Source organism: Oryzias latipes, chromosome 4 (assembly GCF_053564925.1).
Source record: "Oryzias latipes strain Hd-rR chromosome 4, Olatipes_Hd-rR_3.1".
Classification (NCBI taxonomy): domain Eukaryota; kingdom Metazoa; phylum Chordata; class Actinopteri; order Beloniformes; family Adrianichthyidae; genus Oryzias; species Oryzias latipes.
The window spans coordinates 17,824,130-17,845,922 of NC_136240.1; the positions used below are offsets into that span (position 1 = coordinate 17,824,130).

At 36.5% G+C, this 21,793-nt stretch overlaps 1 protein-coding gene across 1 annotated transcript in view; it reads left to right on the top strand.

The window, feature by feature from the left end:
* Window positions 1-13,955: 13,955 nt before the first annotated feature.
* The window catches only part of pde4ba (phosphodiesterase 4B, cAMP-specific a), a 196,367-nt gene continuing 188,529 nt past the window's right edge, over window positions 13,956-21,793 (top strand). The window contains exon 1 of the mRNA XM_020702441.3: window positions 13,956-14,367. The gene's annotated coding sequence lies outside the window, so the exon portion shown is untranslated. The remainder of the gene's footprint in view (window positions 14,368-21,793) is intronic.

The window sequence follows — 21,793 nt, forward strand, 5'->3', positions numbered from 1 at the left end:
AATTGACAGACTTAGTGTGACATCCATTAAGAAAATCATGTGTAGCAGGAAATACAATATAGCAACTCAGTAAACAAAGTTAAATAAAGTAGCAGGAAGGCTTTTTACAGTTATATTACATTTTTCTTGTATTTTTTTGCAATAAAAGTCGCAGAATAGGGATTTTGTGCATTTTTCATTTTTATACAGAATTGATTTCTTATAGAAATTATGGAGACAGATTGTATTGCTTTTCATTAACATGTAAATCCTTTCCATCTATAGTATTATATATTTGTTTTAATCCGTGTGACATTTCTGACTGGTTGAAAAAGAAATATCGCCTAAAAAAAATTTTTTTTTTTAATTGGACCCCCTAGGCTGTCTGCCAATGCAAGGTCCATAAGTTTTTCAGTTCATCCCACGCGAGGAATAAATGTCTGTCAGATTTTATTATATCTAAACTCAATCTTTTTTTCTGTGACGGATCATGTTTCACTGGGAATGAGGTTTTTATTTAAACAAGCAAAAAGAATCATGGAAGTCACTATGGTTTAGATTCAGTTTAGTTATTAATTTTCAAAATAAAAGAATCTAAAGTGTTCCAGCAGTCAGTTCCATGACAGTCAGGAAACTGAGGAAGTTCTGCAGTTTTTTTCAGTTTGAGATTTTGTTGCATGAACATGGAGGTTAGTTCTAACAAGGATGGAATGTCAAGAGATGCAACAAGAATATATCCATCTTTCTTTCCAATTAAATGTAACTCTTCCCTGCACGGGCAGGTTAAGTGCTGCCGAGGGCTATTTCCTTCCACTAATGGGAAGAGTTGAGGAGGAAAGAAGAAACTTCCTTCTCTGCAGGAAAAAGGGCTGAATTCTGTCCAGATTAAGTCTGACCTCGTCTCTTGTGCAGACTCGCCTTTTTTTAAAACTTTTTTTTCCTCCACAGATTCTTGTCTCTGATGTTTCTTTTTTCTCTGGAGCTTTAAACTTTTTAGGTTCACCCTGGATGCCCCAAGAAGTTTTGGTTTATCTCAAAAACACTGACATAAGGGGATGTCAGAAAATGAGAAAAATGTGTTAAACAAACAGTACAAAGTAACTGAAAAAAGACTTTATTAATGCATGTTTGTTTTAACTGGTTTGCGAAAAAATTGTTATCAAGTAAAATGTTTTTAGCCCCAGGAAATCTTCACATTTTCAAAAATAAATCTGCAAGAATAACATAAATAAATCTATTAATGCAGGATTAATGTTCTTTTAGAAACGCAAATATTTAAAATGCAACTCAAGTTTTGCCTTACTTCATATTTTGACGCTTGTCATCCAAAGTCAGATGTCTGCATGACATCTGAACCAGACACCTCCTGGGTTTTACTTTTCCTTCAGTTTAGCTTTTAGTAAGAGTTTTTGTTCAGGAATCCTGCAACATCAGAACAGTAAGAGGATTGCAAAGGGCAAACAAAAAGGAGATTTGTTTCAAAAGAGGTCAAGAAGTAAACCATGAAGATTAAAATGGGGGGATCAAAAGAATAATTTGGATTTTTAGGGAGCCCAATATATGGATATGGAACCAACTGAAGGAGTCGGATTAAAGGATGAAAGATGGCCACAAAGGGTTTGGAAGATCTGAGGATGTCTGTGCTGCAGAAGAAGGCGGTAGAAGCAGCCAGACCCAAAGACACGCATGACTTCTTAGTATTTATAAGATTAACATGTAAAAACAAAACAAACCCTATTGTGATATAGTTCTTACTCATAGTTCATAATCCAAACTACACTTTTATATCTGCAACTTGGTGAGAAATAATATATCAATTTAAATATACATCAAAGTAAAAAAAGGTCAGATTCCTGGAGTTTTTAGCCTTTTCTTTTCTTGCCTGCTGTACTTGTTTTAAATCACTTTACTGAGTGAATAGTCATGTTTGACTCAAACCTTGGTCAATGAAGCGTGCTTTATGGACTTTGCTGCGCGTCTATGCTCATATGTGAGTCTATTCCTGCTCTCAGACATCACACGTACACATATTTTTTCCCCCTGCGGGGTCGCCTGACAGGCAGGGTCCTGCTAGAATTTTTGAATTTGTTTTTTTCCCTGAAGACCGCTTCTGTTAAAAAATGTCATTTCACTTTTTATTGCAGACATGCCTTACTTCCTATCACGTTGAAGTGAACAGCTACGTAGATTGTAGCTACAGCTGCAGTGCAGCCTAACATTGTTTTCACAGACATGCTCACTTTTTAAGTTTAAATAGTAGTCAGTGTGAAGGCTGCAGATCCAGCTTTATATTTTAGAGGCGAGGAATTGCTTTTTCTTATGCCTTCAGCAACACGTTTACAGGCATAAAGTCATTTTTGTGACGTAGGCAAAGTTGGCTTTCTGTGCGTTTTTTTTTAGAAGAAAGGCAGAACCAGATATTTGTGACGTAGGTTGACCAAGCTTTTTGTGTAGGAGGCGGAGTCAGCCTTCTGTAATGTAGGTGGAGCCAACTACAGGTGACAAAGGTGGTGCCAGATTTGTTTAAGAGAGGCGATCGCCTGACAGGTAGAGCCAGCTTTGGGTGATGGAGGTAAAGCCAAATTTTTGAGACTGAGGCAGAGCCAGGATTTTGGGACAGAGGTGAAGCCAGGTTTTTCTGTGATGGAGGCGGAGACCGCCACAGACCTACATGCTCACAAACACCCCCCCACATTGGAATGACAAAATTCATGACATTACATTCAGAAATAAATGGTTACTTTTATTTGGTCTTTTAGGGCATTTTTGGTCAGGTCAGTAATGATATTCAGAATATTTTAGAGTTTCTCCTATTTTCCTTTATCCATTAAAAATAATAGTTTGTAGTAAAGTAATATTTTCAAAAATCAAATCAACTTTATTGTGGTTTCAAGGTTGAAAAATGTCATTTTATTTAGTCTCATCAAGCATTTATGCTTATAAATAAAGGGAATATTTACCAATGGATTTAAATTTAAAAGACCACAAGCCTGACCTACTTACACACTGACTCATACACTGATCCATTCGGTCACTTCAGTCAGGGTTTTGCCATCTGTAGCCTCCGCTCTGACCTAGCAGTATTTGATTGTCCCCCCTCCCTACCTGGATCCTGTGGTTGAACTCTGCTGGCTGACTCACATCAACCTGCAAGTCTATGCTTTTATATTTCAGCAACATGGTTTACTTTTAAATTCCAGACACATCAAGGCCACACGCTGAGTTCTTTCAGTATAATAATGAGTGAGTCCACACTAATCATTATCAGTCGTGGCGCTTGACTGTTGTGCAGCAGATGGGCATCTTAATCTTCCTCACGATCCGCCCCCCTGCCTCCAAGAGCATTTCTGGCATATTATTAAGGTGTTTTTGCTGTTCACCAGGAGCAGCAGATTGATGCAGACATGCATTCCTGAGCACAACATAAACACTAAAACAAGCTACTTATTCATCTAACTAAAATAGGTCTGATTTGGGCCATATGTGTATGCATAAACACAAAAAGCACTTCTTTGTATTTTGGCAAAGGTATACTGAAGATAATTGTTTTAAACCTTTAATTAGCTTGTTTTATTGATATAGAACTATTATAGAACTATTAACAAGTTAGCAAAAAGTTTGGAGAAAGCGCTGTAATTGCAATCTTAAAGTTAGGTTTTGCAAAATAATCAACTAAAGCCATAACTGTTGAAGCCTCCCTATTTTCATGTGCAAATGTGTTCCTGTTGTTGTGTTAAATTATTCACTATCATGAGATGTTAATGAAACTTTGCCGGACAAAATCCTTAAGTCTGAGACATTTTTGATGGCTTTGTTTGGTATTCGCAGGGAGGAGACGCATTTATCAGGTTAAATGCTCTGTGATTAACCTCACAGGTTGCTGCTGTTCATGAGAAGAATAAAGAACATCTTTTTTTTCTACTTATACACAAATGACAAACACCCCTTTATTTTTCCATGACCTCTCTCTTCCAACTGTCCCCATAAAAACAGTCTTGAATTTCTTTGTTGCCATAACAAAACGAATCTATAGAGAAATAAAGCTGAATAGATTCTCTGCTGCAGATATTCCTTCATTTGTATAATCTTTGAAATATAAGACTCATTTCAGAATTGGAAGACTTCAAACTTCACGAAAAGTAAACCATCACTTTTCTGATTTTCTGCTACATATGCATCAATACTATCAAAGGCTTGATTAGCTCATCTTAAAGATCAATTGTGCATTTTTTACATTATATATTTGTTGTTTACAAAACTTGGTGCAACTCTGTTACCACCTTTTGCAGGTACCAGGGTCGCAAATCTGGACAAAAACCAGCTATTTCTCAGAAGTAGAAGCTAGTTGTTTAACTGTTACGACCAAGAGGACACATAATCAGGAATAATAACAATAATTATCATATTCTGATTGTGTAACAGGGTTGCATAGTTAAAATTTTAATCTAGACTAACTGTGGTCAAATATATCCCTTTGCTCAGGTCCAGCAAGTCATGTGATTCTCTGCTATATTCTTCTTCTACCATGCAAGGTTGTGTTGATGTTGTGGTACACATGTTGCATTTCTAATAATTATTATTAATTTCTAATTTCGTTAATTAAACAAATGTCCCCACAGTTACAAGAGACACCAATGAAAAACAAGAAAATGTGCTTTAATGTTAACTGTTTTATTTAAGATTTAAATCAAACATTAGGAGGAGTTGGAAAAGTAAGATTTATTTGGTATTTGTAAACTATTTACAAGCATTCTATTCTTTTAATTTTTGTAGATCTGGTTTCAACACAAGTAATTTACTTGGAAAATGCAAGTTTTTGGAATTTTGTATGTGTAACATTTAAACTGGGAAGTAAAATGTCCTCTAATTCTAGAATGACATATACCAGACTAGATAGTTATAACTGTTAAAAAAAAATTATAATAAAACTCCTTGCTCTTATTTATATTAGATTAAACTACTTATTTTATAGAAGTGCAAAATCATTTCCTTATTTTAACCATCAACAGTTTAATTCACTGTACATGTATGTAATTGTGTTTTTAAAAGGATTATGCCCTTATTCCATTCAAAGCAGAGCAAAATTGTTGCAAATATAGCCATGGGCAACAAAAAAAGCTGTATTTTGTGTTGAAGATTTTGAGTTAGACAAGTTTCAAATAGAAAACTAGAGTTTTAGAGATGAGTTGAGGAAAACTCAGAGGTTTATGGCAGCTGAAGAAGCCTGCTTCCACAGAGTTGAGCTTCCCTGATGTTCACACGCTGTAATGAAACCATCAAGCTGTGCTTCACGACAACTGCTGTGCCCATGCTGCAAAACAGAATCCAGGTGATCAGAAGATTACTTGTGAGTGGAGTAATGTGTGTGTCTCTGCATGGGGGGAGTGTTCCTAAGTGGGGTACAGTTATGTGACACGAATGAAGTTTTTTTCTCTACACATATACATACCATATGTTTATTTTCTAAATGAAGAAAGGAAAAAAACACTGGAAATATTTATTCAGCAAATTTGACTGAAAATAAGGGAAATTCACCCAATTAAATCTTTGGATGCATTTTCAGGTGCAACTCCTGCAACTTTTTTTTTTCCTGTATACCTTTTTTGCACACAAAAACAAAGCCACAATTGAAAGGCATCCGCACACATGAGGTTTTCCAAGAGTTTCTGTTGCGCTGTTGGGTCTGGCATTAAATTGGTGTCTAACAGAATACACCCAGACATTTATTGGCATGAAAACAGAGACAGCCTGCTTGGTTGCCTGATGGACTCCACACACAGTTTGAAGCTCGGGTTTAGCAGAAAGCTCAGTGTGAGTGTCTTTGCTTTCATATGTCTATCTATGGAAAACCCTTTGTGGAACTATTATTAAAAGCACTTCAGAGAATTTCATGTTGACCACAGACAAATTCAACCAGGACTGCAAGTTTTACTGAAACTCTTAGGTTAAAAAGAAGCAATAAGAGTGTAGCCTCCAATTCTAGTGAAAAATGCTGGTAAATGTGAACATATAACTTTAGAAGCTTCACTTCTAAGAGTTGTTGTTGTGGAACCTCATCATGGTGCGTTTCAGGAATCCAGACGCCTGTATGTAAATGTGTACATCTTGATGTGAGGCAAATTTAAAGACAATAATCATTAATGAAAAAGAAATGACATAACCTCATGTCAATTTTATATAACCCTTTCTTGTGTAACATGCATGTGCGTCGGTGGTTCAGGCTGCAAGCATTTCTGCGCATTTGTGTCTGTATTCACATGCTGGTGACTCATGTCTGGATATCACACTTTCAGCAGTAAGAGGTTAAATTTGCAAATCGAAGGGTGAGATTCCACAGTGTAGGTAGAACCTCTGATCACGCCTCGCTCCATGAGGATGAGGATGCTGACGCTTTTTAAACCCCTGAGTTGTTTCTGAGTGAAAAAGAGTCAGTTAGGAGGGGATTTTATTAATCTCATGAGCTTGTCTGTGTATATGTGTGTGTGTGTGTGTGGAAGGGGGGGGGGGGGGGGGTGTCAGATACTTTGTCCTTAAAGCATCTGACCTCCAAAAATTATTTAGGGTCTACTTCAGATGATTTGTCATAAAAGCATTAGTAACATCCAGCCAGGATTAGTTATGAATAATTCCTTAGACATCATGAGTTGGAAGATGGCTCCAGAAGTATCAACCAAATGAAGCAGAAATTGAGAGTAAGAACACTTTTAAATGAATCTAAAATGTAAATATTTTGATGCAGTTTTAATTAGTAAATGTTTAACTTGACCAATAAGACACGGGAAGACCATAAATGAGTATCTTTATTTGGCTCTCATAGAAAAATGTAGTGAATGAACCAAATAAACTGGAAAGTGAACACATTAAAAAAAATTGCAAAAAATAAACACAATTTTTAGTCATTTGTTGCCTTTGTCAGTGTGTCAGTGTAGCTGTTTCCTTAAAGGCAAATAAGTTGGCAAGAATCTTATAGCTTAGTTTTGATCTATATGCTCAAGAAAATCCTGAACTAAATTAACCTTATTATGAAAAAGGTGCAATGTTACCATAAACAGTAATAAAAAGTATATTATATGTGCTATTGGGTTTTTTTTATAGTTACATTTATGTCTTACATCAGATGCAAATTTGCATTAGTAATTAGATTTGATTAGCTATATTTGATACATTTAGGACTTTTCTGTTAATCTTTTCTAGGAATAAATTGAGGTTTGAATAAAACATAATGTTTAACTTGAAACCATTACAACTGAGATAGTTCAAAGTTGTTCTTTTTAAATTAAAGAATGGTAGTAAAACATAGGTTGAGAAACTAAATAAAAAACAAGTTTTGTTTTGTTCTTTTTTAAAGGACTGTGTGTCCCGTCGAAACCACAAAAAATGTGCCTTTTCTGTTGCTGAAGTCAAAGAGAGTGCAGGCGTTTCATGCTTCTTGACTGCCCCAGAATGTGTATTATTTGTGCATTAGTTAAATCAAGCTTTTGCATTTGTGCAAAAGGTCAGTTTCTACACTGTTACAGTAAGCAGGTTCATTGTGGTATTCATGTTAGAGGAGAAGAGCTGGACAGGAAAAAATAAATGCAACGCATGGGCCGGATAAGGTCATAACAGTTACCTTTGGTTACAGCACACAAGCACTTTTCTCATTCTTGACCTTTAACAGTGTTAGCATGTGGAACACTTGCACTGGTACAGTGTAAATCAGCCTTTAGGCAGCTCACAGAAAGAGGCAGGACACTTAGCTCAAGCACAAACAACACTTTCTGACCAGCGCAGCTCACAGCTGTGCTTTCTGCACCGAGTAGAAGGTCAAACTGATCCTAAATGATGTGCCCACACAAAGCAGCATCTCTTCGTGGATCTGTGCTGCCTTTGTGCAGATCAAGAAAAAGGGAACTGACGCTTCCAAGCCAGTAAAAGCAGAAAAATAAAACGTAACCCACATTGAACCATCTTAGATTCTTAGTAGAAGGAATTGAAGTCCAAAACAAAGAAAAGATGAACAGAAATGATAAAATTCTCCACGTTTCTGTCCACAACTGAAGACAGTTTTAACTTCATGTAGGACCTGTACTGACCATACAAAACTATAGAATGACTACCCTTAGTAAAAATTAGAACACTTGAAGTTTATTTTATTAAGCATAATATAGTAAGTATGCTAGTATAGACCATGGCTATGTCCGAATTCCCACCCTAATCCCTAACTACTAAAGAATTCTATAGTGCTGGACTATACAGTGCCCTGGATTTTAAAAGCAATCCGGACACCATGCTCACTACTTTTTTTTATTAAAATGATGAATATGATGTCGTCAATTTTTCAAAGAGAAAATCTTGATATGATGTGGTCTATATTCACCAATCTACAGTAGTGAGCATCGATGCACACTGCTTTTTCGCAGAGACTTCTGGGAAATTTCTTGGGCGCTCGATTTTGGAACTGTAGATTCGGACAGCACTACAAAATGGTGAACGTACTTGTTTTTGCTTTTACCCTGCATCAAATTGGGGAGTTATCTTTAATGTAACAGGATAATAATTTAGATAGAAACTGAATTAATGAAAAGTGAGAAAATGCGTACATAACCTCTAATATGTTGATATTTACAATGGGTGAGGCTTTTATTTTACCCTATATAACTTTTTATATCATATTTGATACAAGCATTTCTGAGAAGTTTTCTGCCTTGTAATTCATCATCCTTCCAATAGAGGCAAAGGATTTTCTTCTTCCTCTTATTTCAAAAGCTTTCTTGAAATCTCAAAAACACCTCTGGTGGGTGAAATTTGGCAAATTTTAAAAAACTTATGATGAAAATAGCTCATCATTTTTTTCTTAACTGACTACCTACTGCATTGAAATAATGCAAAATTTGTTGATAATTAATCATGTAGTTATACCATTTAAAAATGTGTAGATCAAATTTGACAACGGGTTCATAAAGTGCTTTTTATGTCAATATTTTTGCATCTTAAACTAACATTGTTTGTGAGCAAAAATGTGCCAAATTGCCCAAAAGTATGATAATTGATACGATCTGTATGCCATAAATAATTTTTTTTGTGAATTTCATTAAAGGGTTGAAAAAACATTAATTAAAAAAATGACAATAAAGATTTCTGTCAATTATTTGATGTATTGGGCTTTACAGGGTTAAGATGTAATTATTATCGAGTTGTTTTTTGTCTTTCTTTTTGGGCTTTTTGTGCATGTGTTTCAGCACCGCTTGGAACTAGAAGATGCCATCATTGTTGCATTATCTAAGTTGTAAATCTTCGCACTGGAGCACACACCTGTTCATCTAATTCAGCCTGTTTCCCATTTATGCAGATTTCCTTTACAGGAATCCTTTTCCAGACACATAAACAGAGTTTGGCCTCAGTGTAATCTCATTTTAACATTCAGCATCAAACTTAATGTTTGCTGAACACAAGACTGTCATGGACAAAAGGGAACACAAACGTAAAATGTCTGCTTGTAGGTGACAAATTTCACAAGTTATTACTTTAATAATAACACAACTGGCCTTGTTGCCGCATCGTAGATATAGAAGAATACAATCCTTCTCAATCTTGCTGCCTCACTTTTCAGTATTCCACTCGATGAAGAGAGGAATTATGTCGGCGAAATGAGATATTCTTGGAGGCACCGTGGATAAAATTCTGTTATTAAAGAAGTTGTTGTACTATGATTTATGCAGCAGGGTCTCCATTGCCTCCAGGCTTACTCTGCATTTTAGGAATAATTTTACCGTTCTAGTGCCGTTTAAGTCGGAATGCAGACGTCTAAACATCAAATTCAGCCAATGTACAGAGATGCCTTGGTAGCAAATCAAATGAGTTCCATTCACTTGTGTTTTGTTCAGTTTTCTATCCAGCATAATTCTTTTCTTCCCTCTTTGTTTGCAATGAAAAAGCTGCTATGCTTCAGAATATAAATAAGCCTAAACTGAGACATTTCGTATCCTCTGCAGTCACATGAAGGTGATGCTCACACCCCAATAAATAAAAGCTTATCCCCTGTAAGCATATCTCTCTTCCATGTCTTTATTCTTTGCAGCATCACAGATGTGGACCTTGCATGTGCAGGTGGTGATGAATATCTCATCAGTTTGTTTGTGTGTGTGTGCGTGTGTGTGTGTGTGGGGGGGGGGGGGGGGGGGGGGTTGTGTGTCACCACAAAAGCTCCACAAAGGAGAAGATAATCACGGATCCACAGTTCCTGCGATTCGTCCTGGACTGCACATAGTCAGAGCACCAACATGATGTGTCCACAGCTGGAGCGAGCAGGAAGCAAGCAGCCTAACAGAGAAACAGTCGTGTGGAGATCTGGAAAAGGAATGCAGCCTTGCGTGCTTCATTATCTCACAAGCTCAGATAGAAGACAGGAAAAACGAAAATCCCTCAGGTTTCTGCTTGCCAAGAAGAGGCCAATCACACCTCAGCTTTGGTGAATCAACTGGAGCGGTCTTTTGGTCAATCTCATTTTTACAACCTTATTTATTCTATTTGCGTTTTATTAGCACTATGCATATATTACATTTTTCTTGCCTCTACTCATACATTGGATGGGGGGAATATTTCTTGCTCGAGGCATGTGAGACGTGGAAAGCTGCTAGATTGGCAGAAGGCAATTTCTATTGGAGCAGTTGATGCTTTTTGCGGGATATTTTGTTTTATGACTTTCTTTTTTTCTTACATTTTTTTCTGATTTTTTTTTCTTCCCCACAATATCTGTCAAAAACAGATGGAGGACAAGTAAACAAAAAAACCTGGACTGTAGGAACTGAAAGGCAGTGACAGCAGAGACAGAGTACACTGACGCATCCACTTATTCTTTGATGCAGATGAAACTTGCAGGGGAGGCTTTTGATTCTTTTACTCTCTCAAAGTTTGCATATAAGATGAGATGGGAAAAGTATTTTTTGTTTTATCCAACGATGGCAAAATGCAGGCAAAGCTACATTGGATTGAAAACCAAAATGAAAATACTATCAATATTTATCATCAGCACAGACTTGCATTTGTGTATTGTGCTGAAATTCTTTAGATTTACTTTACAGATTATTAAATGAGACAAATATACCTCTCTTGTACTTTTTATTTTTAAAAATCACTTTTAAAAATTGAACATTTTTATTAAAAGAAAATGCCAATAAACTGAAAAATACCTGTCTGATTTTGCTTCTCACATTCACCCTTTTGGAAATACAAGAATCTGACAATTTTAGTCAAGAGTGGGATACCTTTATGTCACACGTTTAATAAAATATACATGTTAGCTCTCCTAGAATTCTCCAAAAAGTGTTGGAAGCCTGAAAAAGTACAAGTAATACGAATAAAAAATGCAATATGTTGATTCTTTATTGCTTTCTTGCAACTTCAAAACAAATGCACCTGTAAAATAAAAGAACAATCTACAACATTTGGCTGCCTATATTGAATCCATAGGCAGCCAAACACTCCAACACATTCAGTCCCACATTGGTAAATCTTTACACCTTCAGAAACGGTTTTGAAAGTCAACAGTGTTCTGTGGTTTTATGGAAATGATGAAGAACATCTCCAGCTGTGGCTTCCTTCCAAAGCAGAAGCCTGCACTTGTAGTTACTAGAGGAGATTAGACATGCTTTAGGTTGGCACTCAAAGAGGATTTTAACCAAAAAAAAGGCAGTAAAAGGAAGCCTCCTCCTTCCCAGCTCCCTGTAAATGAAGAAAAGACCATGGAAATTGCCCTAATAGGAACCGAAACATCTCAAAGATTTTGTTGTAAAGTTCAGACATTTTATTTGGAACTTTGAGGTGATGCCTTAAGTTAAAAAAGTACTCATGATATTTTATGTCAGGGAAGATTCTTGTTTGTGGGTGTCATGTTGTCCCTGGATTTCTGTCCTTCAGAGCAACTGGACTTTAAAGACTCAACTAGATGAGACGAGTGGTTCCCACAGCTGGTGGGGAAGTTCTGACTTTGTTCAGTTTTCTTCTGAAAAACAAGAATCCTGTCATGCTATTTATCGTATTCTATCAGATTTCCCTGAAGCTTTGCCCACGACACAATCTGCTGGCTTGTTTTGTTGACAAAGCCATGCATTTATGAAACATAGAAAAGCCTGGAATCTTGCAACTTCCGTTAACGTCCCTTTGCACAAATGACATGATGACCTTTGTAGGGCAACAGAAACAAATGTTAAACATTTAAGATGTAGACCTGAAATGAACATACCACAATCCAATAAATTAATATTTGCAGAAGTAAACTGACAGTTTCTGAAAGTGCCTCTGCAACTTCCTAATGAAGGTCAGTTATTCAAGATCATTACTTCTAAAAATATGAGAATAATCTTTTTGACGCTTGGTTCCTGATTCATGTCAGAGCTGGCATTTTGAAGGAACAATGATATTGTGTCATAATTACATTCACCATGACCTGAGTGACACACACATCCTGTGTGATCTGAATGGATGGAAATTTCACAAATTTATTTAAAAGAAATCTGAAAGCATGGAGGAGAACTCATGGAAAACAGAATGAAATGAAGGCCTCCTTTAAAGCAGCACTTACCATGTTATTCGCTGTGGGTTCACAGAACTTTATAAGGATAACTTCAGAGGTCATTGGTGGGGACAAAGTCCATGAAAAGTTTTGTGACATCCTGTGGTTTGTTTTTACTTTGTGACAAAAGGCAGTACGCAGAGGAAAAATAAGTCAAGAGTGTTCAAGCCTTACAGGAAAGATTTGTGTAGAGGTTTCTGTAAAGTCAGTTTTCTGCTCACTTAACTGCTCTAACACTCATTGAAGTTCATTTAGATTCTCTGTGAACATATCTCCATGTAGTGTACTGTCACTAAATGTTTTTTTATCTTTCTTTTAGTAGGTTTGACTGACAACTGCCAAAACACAGTACACCATTGCTTCCCAATAACAAATTGACAAAATGGTGCTAAAAGTTGTTTGTTTAAACCTAAGTAAATACAGGTAAATGTTTTTTTTCCAACAAATAAAACACACACCCATTTTCCAATTCAAAATCATGTTTAGGGTCACAGAGATGGTGGGGCCTATCTCAGCTATGGTTGAGCTGAGGGCAGAGTACAACCTGGATGTTTCTCTAGTCCACAGCACGGGCATACTGTGACAGACAACCACTCACACTCACACCCAGAGACAATTTAGAGTCACCAATGATGCTTTTTTTAAATTTAAACTTGCCCTGTCCAACAGCTAAGCCAACAGATGACAACTGAAGGCCTCTTCTGTTGGACATATTTTACCGTTACAACAGGGGTTACAAGGTGAATATTTGAACAATTTGTTACAAACATACATGTTGGCTCTAATAATGTTCACATACAAACATGTTACATATTTTTGACCATGGGAGGGAACGCCCAAAAAAAGAACACACAAACTCCACACAGAAAGGTTCCACTTAAAATTTGAACCATAGCATTCTTGCTGCAAGTGGAGAGTGCTAACCACTATACCATGCAGTCACTGATGAAACACGTTAAAAAGTGATTTAAAGTTAAAGGAAATGGCCTGGCTTTTTGTGCTGACTCACGTAGACCCTGACTCTCTGTCACGTCACTAGATGTTATGAAGTGTTATAAAGGAGGGGCTGGGCTGCAAAGTAAATTATTGATTCATCCATCCATTTTCTAAGACCATTTTATCCCTTTTGGGGGTCATGGGGTTGCTGGAGCCTATCCTACCCACTGTCAGGAGAAGGCAGTTTGTATGAATGAATGAAAAACAAAGTAAAACAAATGTTTAGGAAACAAAAGTGAATTTAATTTTTGTTTCCTTCTGTAGAATAGACCTAACAATGACTCTGTCTGGATGTAACAGTCACATCACCCAAAAGTGAAGTAAAAATACTTAAGGGTAAAGTCATTCTTTGATTTTAGACGCCAATCATGTGATTTTGTTACCAACAAAGTTGAATGAGCATAAAGCAGTCTTTTTTATAAGTCTAAACTCCTCCCCAGCTCAGTTCTCTGTTATCAGTCAGCGCGCGCTCCTCTTCAGCTTTCACTGAGGGAGGGAGAGGGAGACATCGTGGTACTTTCAGATGGATTTGGCTCTCAGTCAGAGGCAGCCAGCCTCCTCTCAGCTCAGGAGGCGTCTCGGTGTTGGAGGCTGAGCTGCGTTATGCATTCAGGACAGAACCCCCTCCGTGTGGCCGGAGCGCCACTTTCCTCTCCATCTCGGACGAACGAAGTGGCCGCGCCGGAGGATGTGAGGCAGAATTGGACTTAAAAAGAAGAAGTATGTAGATTTCCCTGTGAGAGGCAAACAAACGCAGCGGAGGACGGAATTCGCCGTGACGGTTGTTCTGTAATCCGACATCAACGCGCCGGTATTCCCTCTGTCCGCACGTAATGGAGGTAATCCCAGTTCATGGAATTTTATTCAGATGTCTTGATGTAATCTTATACTCCCTTTGAGTTGTTGAAGCTGAAATAATCTGGATTTGTTTGCCTGTCAACTGTAATCCAGACATAGGGTCAGGTAAACCTCAGGGGTTCATCTCAGGTGATTCCACCTTCAGTCATTAGTAGCACTAAAGCAATGCCATTGATCGATTTTTCTGTAATTGGTTTCTGAATTGAAGAGGAAAAAAAACACGTTTTCATGAGTTTTTGTCAAATCTTTGCATCCTTCCCCACTCTGCCACAGATTAGAATGAGTCACGTTTGGCTGAAGCACACAGCAGAACTTTTCTTTTGTATGCAGAGCATGAAATGAGGTGAAGATTGATAATCCCTACCAGGTCAAGGAGGCATTTTACAAATACTCCCAGGACTTAAAGAGCCGTTCCTGGAATTGTGAATGCAATTGCAAAACAGAAAAATCAATTTGCTGATGGCTTTTATGGCAGGTGCACTTCCTTTCTATCTTCCTCTCATTCAATTAACTTTCTCATGTTACCAGTTAGATCATTGTGCTCACCCTACTAACCCCTTATAACTTTTCATGTCTGACTGTCTTTATGCCACCGTCTCTGCTTACCCTCTACCCATTGTAAGCCTGCTGCTTTCAGTCACAGTCAAACCCTACGGCTTGCAAAGTGTGGAGCAAGACTTACTGCATCCAAAATTCAGGGACTATGGATCTGTTGGCTTCCAGTCAGTGTTTAAATGTGTATGCACATTGATCCATAAGGTTCCCGTTCACTCAGTGTCTAAAAAAATATGAGAAAACATCCCCTGTCTAACAGTCTTTTACTGACTTGTACCAATTCAAACATCTAATTAGTGTTGTTTTGGAAATCAGTTGGACCTATATATATTAAGATTTTAATTGAGCAGTTCCTACTCAATCTGCACCAAGGTTGCTTTCAGTCAGGGCCAGAGGTAAAGGAGTTTGGGCCCTAGGGCTGGGGGAACTTTTGACACCCTGCCTACAAAAAATATTGTGATTGTGTTGATTTTTCTTGAGCACCACCTGGCGGGCGGCACAAATACAGAAATGAGATCAAATGATCTAAAATTGTAACACAAAAATTCTTTTTGAGTAAGGGGCAGATAACGGTACATGATTTAGTGTTTTCCTCTATAGATTTATGAGTTTAACAATCTGTGTTTACAACCTGTCAAGCACCCAATCAGACACGTAGATGCACAATCATGTGCATCTAATTTAAAGCCATAGTGGCTTTAGAACATCTCTGTATCATAATATGCAACAATTCTGCCACTGACACAAGAGTTGTTGTACAAAAAGGTTTTCATATTTGGTATGAAGACCAAAACAGAATGTTTGATGTAGCTGAACCACATGTAAAAGATGAAAACAGTGTCAGAAAACTAACAGCACAGGGAATGTTTTGAAAAATAAACAAACATAAAACCTTCTATTTAAGTCTTGGTTCCACGATTCATGTGAAACAAATCAAAGTGAGGAAAGATCTGCTTATATGAGCCTTAGTCCACCTTATTTAAGGGTTAAAGTCCCACTCCAATCATCTCATGATATATAGTAAAAGTCTTCTCAGTGGTCTTTTAATTCTGATTATGGATTTATTAGCAAAAAAAAAGAAAAAAACGGTGTCGACTTAGTTTCTGCAGAGCAGCAGGAGTTCATTCGAAATTTGCCACTGAGTTGTGGCAGGACTATGGTGTGGAGCCCACTTTCCCATCATCCATCTGTTTACACGCTCTTCCACTAGCCTACAGCCCCTCTCAGCTCCAATCTAACATTACCAGAGTGACAAAAATGGCAAGCGGTATTGGAGCTATCTAGCTGTTTTGAACCAGATTCCAGCTAAGTTGAGGAAAACAAAGACATACATGAATCGAGTTATCTACAAGTGCATTCATCAGATAGTAGCGGAGCAGGGAAACTGTGGCCTGCTGATTTAGCTTCTTCGTCACTTTTTCCAATTGAATTTTTGCGTTTGCTCCTGATTCACAATTTCAATAAAGAAATACTCAGATATGCAATTTTAAGCTTTGTTTTTAATGTAGGTCCTCCATCATGTAAAAAAAGCTGCAAGGACACTTTAAAAACACCAAAAACACAATTTCATTGCAGTGAAATTTCATTGTAATGGGTCTTTCTTTCAGTTGATGAAATGAATTGCACTTCTTAATTTCAGTTGCCAAATTTTAAGAAGAAATCCTAAAAATTCCATAACTGATGAAAAAATTATAACTATGCAACATTTTGTTGTGATTCAACAAACAGCAACATAAAATACAAAGCAATGCTGGCAGTCTAAGTAGATGATTCAACAGCCTGCAGGATAACCTTCAGAAGTAATAACCCCAATTGTACTTTCATCTGAACAACTTAATTTCTCACATCACTTTGCAGCATGTCTAGCCTGCCTTCTGTCCCTGAGGCTTGCAGGCATTTGTTTGTGTGCAGCTTGCTCTATTTGTCAGAGTTTTTAAGTCAGAATTTAGGTCTGGCCATTTGCAAAAACCTTTATTTTATTCTTTTCAGCCAGACTGTTGTTGATCTAGTGTTGCTTTTTACATGCAAGGGATTTGAGCTAAACTTTAGCTGTTAATCAGGTAAATCTGAGTTTATCTATAAACTCGGATTGTGGAAACAATTCATGGTCATCTACATAAATGTAAAAGGCGTAATGCCTGTTTAGACAAAACAGTCTGAACATTGCATTTGCAAGAATTTTACATTCTTCCTGTAGAAAACTTAGTGCTTTCCTAGTCACTCCAGTGCTGAAAGTTTTGTTTGCACTTCCATAAATCTTAGTATTAATTATGCAACCAGAAGCTCATGTTACCTGACTCCCATAATCCTTTATGTTTCTATTTCGAATTAAGTTTTATCAAAATCTGTTTGATATAAGACTGACAACTATACTTGAAAAAAATGAATGAACATGCACACCTCTACAACCCAATCCCAACACATCTATTGAGAACAATGGAGATTTTAGTGCCTTGCCTTTGGTCAAGGGTTTAGGGGCTGTGGGTTGAACTTCCAATTCCAGCTGAGCCTCAGCCATCCGCTAATTTGTTTTGTCAACATGTCAAACAAGTCTATGTACTGTGCTGCTGTAATACATAATTTATTATGCAAATTAGCCTGTTTGGGCACATCATAATAATAAATTGAGGCATTTGAATGTGGTGTAGGGATTTTGGCAAAAACTAATATGCCCTAAATGTAGTATATTAAAATGTGCTGTGGACAGAAAATCTATTTTTATTTTATGATCTGGGATTCTAACCCCCTGAAGATCATGCTTACCTACCATGGAGGATTTCCAGCAGACAAGCCGGCCACTTTGCATAGCTTACCCTGCTGATCATCATGCATGTTGACTGTTGGAAAATCTTAAATGCACTGGAGCGTTGGGTTCATGTGCCTTTGAGTCAGTCTTAAAATGGAATTATTATGTAAATTTACATTGAAATGATTTCTGTATCTCTGAGCTGCAACATCGAAACAGTCATCACCCTTTCAACTCAGTTTTCTAAGCTTTTATCAGACAAACATTCCACTTCTTGTGTCCTGCTGACCGCTCGATCATATCTCACACAAGATCCAGTTTTTTTTTACAACATTTCTTCTCCTTTTGAACCTTACAAAGTTTTTATCCTTTGCTTTTACACACAAAAAACAATGTGATTTCCTCTTTAACTTGTGGACTGCACAGGACAGGAATCAAACCACTGACCATCATCTGGTGCTCATTTCCCTGGAGTCACAGCCATTTTGAAAATCAGCTGGGTTCTATTGAAAGAAAGCCCTTTAGGTTACTGTGTTTCTCAAAGACTTCCTGTCTGTTCAATTGCTTCCATGAAAATTTACGGGATTCAGTGTGTGGCAAAATATGAAACCAAACCCTATGTTCACGTAGAGATGCTCTGGAACTAGCTCATTTTACAAGTAAAAGTAGTAGTAGTCTTTTTTTATTTTGGACTAGTGAAAACAAGTGTAAAATAACAAAATAAGACAAAAACGAGACAAAACTTATAAAAAAAAAACAAAAAACAAAAAAAAAGACAAGTAAATTATATATAACAAAACAGGACAAAATTATATAAACACAAGTCCAAAAGGGAGTGAGAAGACAAATCTTATAAACTCTCACCCCCTTTACCTTATAGTCTAAATCAACTTGAAATTACTTTTTGTGTAGTTGTATTCATGTGTGACATTATGCAGGTCAGTGTTGCATTAGTGGTATAATTTATGGCTTAAAATGATAATTTAAATGAAAAGAAATAGAGATTTTAAACAGGTAATTCTGTTAGTTTCATTGGCAGTTTCACAAATCAATATTAAACATTATTTTTGAGAGTGAATGTTTTAGAAATTACAAAGGAAGCAAACTTCAAAAATAGCCTCTAATGCTGTCTTCATTAGGGCTTCCCCCCCTTTTTAAATTTCAGTTAAAACCCTGTTTTGACAGTAGTGTAATAACATCAAAACAACATGGTCTAAAGCTGCATTTGGTTCCTAAATTATACATATTTATCCTTTTCAATATTAAGCTTGTGAATGAAAAAATAATCTCTGTATTTCAAAGTTTTTTGCAAAGTATTTACATTTTTTAAATTCTGTGTCAAACAGCTCTGAACTAAACTGTCTATCAGTCATACATTTCCTTAGTGCAGCTTCAATTCCAGCTCAGTTTTTTTTATTTGAATCCCCAACCCCCAGCTCGCATGTCAGGCAATTAATCATTACCCAGTAAAAGTCTTTTTATGTTCAATATGGATTTATATGAATATATACCGGTAATTCACTGGCAGGTCTTAGGGCGAACCATTAGAGATTGGACTGGTTAGCGTCTTAATGATGAGTATGTAAAGCTCCTCAGCTGCTTTAGCTAATTGGACTTTTTAAATATATATTTAGCTTCTTTAAAACAGAGATACAAGTTTTTCAAGGTATTTTTAATTTATTCTCATCAATTATTATGAATATTTTCCAGTTATTTATATGTTCTTTAAAACTCATAATAAAAAGCACACAATATGCATATAACGTCCGTATATATGTAAACAACAACTTCGTTTTTCAAAGTTTGCATAATAGTCATTTTAATTTTTAAACATTTGCTATGACTTATTTCTCTGCTGTTGTATAAATCTCTTTTTTTTATTTTGAGTGATGCCTTCGTCCTGTTCCACATTTGACCTGGAGCCGAAATCCTGTTGCCTTCTTTTTCATAATATATTATTTACCTCACATGAATTCCTGAAGAAGACAAATGTACTTCAGGATTGGGTACTACAGTAGAATTTATCAACAAGAGTCTATTTCCATGCCTGCAGTTCCTGCTGGAACTGCAGGCATGGAAATAGACTGGAACTGCAGGCACGGAGGCGTGGCCTTTTAATCTACCGTCATCACGGTAGATCAAAAGGCATAATAGACTTATTTATAAAAAAGGCATAATAGACTTATTTATATACACTTCTGGGTAATCTTTGATGCCTAATTTTTCCCAACTCTTCTGCCTGGATGCTTACCCACTTAAAGCCCTTAAAGACAAGATCTATGATACATCAATTATTTAAGTGCAAATTGAAGGTTAAAAAGGGAGAAATTATGAGTAGGACAGTTTATTTATTAGATTAATTAATAAATAAATAACTTCAAACAACTAAGTTATTTTTGCAAGAAAGTCTAGTACCCGTATAGTATTTTTTAATAAACAAACAGCAGATAGATATTTTTTTACACAAAAAACTAGAAAAACAAGCTCTGTTTTTTTTCTTCCAAGAATAAAATAAGCCCTGAAGTTTCTGAGTATTCTTTATTTAAGTTGTTGTGAATCAGGAATATAGTTGTTTCGTGCTAGCTACAATTGGTGGGCTACAAGCTCCCTGCTCTGCTCCATTCTGATGCATCCACTTGCAGACAAATGGATCCATGTGCGTCTTTGTTTTCCTCATCTGAGCTGGTATCTGGCTCAAAACTGTAAGGTTGGATTGCTCCAATATTGCTCACCTTTTTTGTTGCACCTCTAATGTTTGGTTGGGGCTGTGAAAAGCTGTAACCAAAGGTCCTACCCACAACTCAGAAACAGATTTCTTATGAACTCCTGTCGCTCTGCAGAAACTATGTCCTAGAAAATGACAGTTTTTTTGGTTTTTGCTAAACTAGGCATAATCAATAATTAAAAAGATTAAAAACAGATCAAAAGATTGGGACTTTAAAAACACATTTCAAATGTTAAGAGTCAGGAAAGTTCCAGCTATTGGCTTTGCTAACTTAATTACGTTTTTTTAAAATACATTTTTGTTCGTGAACTGTGTATTTTCTTGTATAGAGCAGAACATTATTTTGTCTAGTGAATACACACTATTTTCTTCCTGTTTTAAGTAATTATCTTTGCTCTGACCTCTCCCCCTGACTTTTAATGGACAGGATGGATATTAAACAGAAGTATGAATGCCCTGGTAATTAATTCAATGCATGGATGAAAAGAATAGCCTCCCTCTCATCTGAGAGTGACTTATTCTCCTTCAGCTTTACATGAATAAATCAAAAAGATGAGTGAGATAATTGAGAATAATTAACATAGAAAGCGGAGTGCACATGTATTCATACTAAAACTGATGGGAAGGTTGGGTGAAAAGCTGTAGACCCCGTTACCTTATCACATTAACGAGACAAATAAGATGGCTGTTACATCACCACATCAGGTAATAGTTTTCCTTTTAAATTTTTCAAGTAATTGCATGGTGTACTTTAAAAGGTATTTATGGTTGATATGCTCTGACCTAGTACTCTCAAAAACATCAAGCTTTTTACTTATTGGCAACTGATAAGTATATGTGTATCTTTGCCCATTATTGACTTTTAGAGATCAAAGTAGCCAAAGATTATTTTTTTGTTCTCATCTAATCTTTTGAATAATTTTTTAAAGAATAAAGCAGGAAAATGGTTTAAACTTGTAAATGTATTAACAAACTGGGTAAAATATGTATGCACATGAGTTATTTATTGCACAAACAACATCAGTATCAATAAAGATGCTGCACACATTGGCAGAAAACCGAGTATCTTATGTCTGTTATCAAAATATGTTTAGACTAGAAACTTTTCATAAAAAAAAGCTTTTCAGGGTTTAAGCGCAAAGCTTTACTGTCCCATGTCCCTTACATGAGGCCTTTTGCTAAAAGACCCAAAAAATATGAATAACTGGAAGTTATCAGTCATGTGGACATTAATATTGAAGCCATCAGGTTCATTATGAACCAACCAAACTCATCTTCTGCATCCTTGTGCTGTATTGGGTCTGTTGATGTGTTTTGGTGAACTTTCCTGAACAAAGGTTCTCAAAATAGCCCGAGGTTTTTCACATTTGTTTTTTGAAAG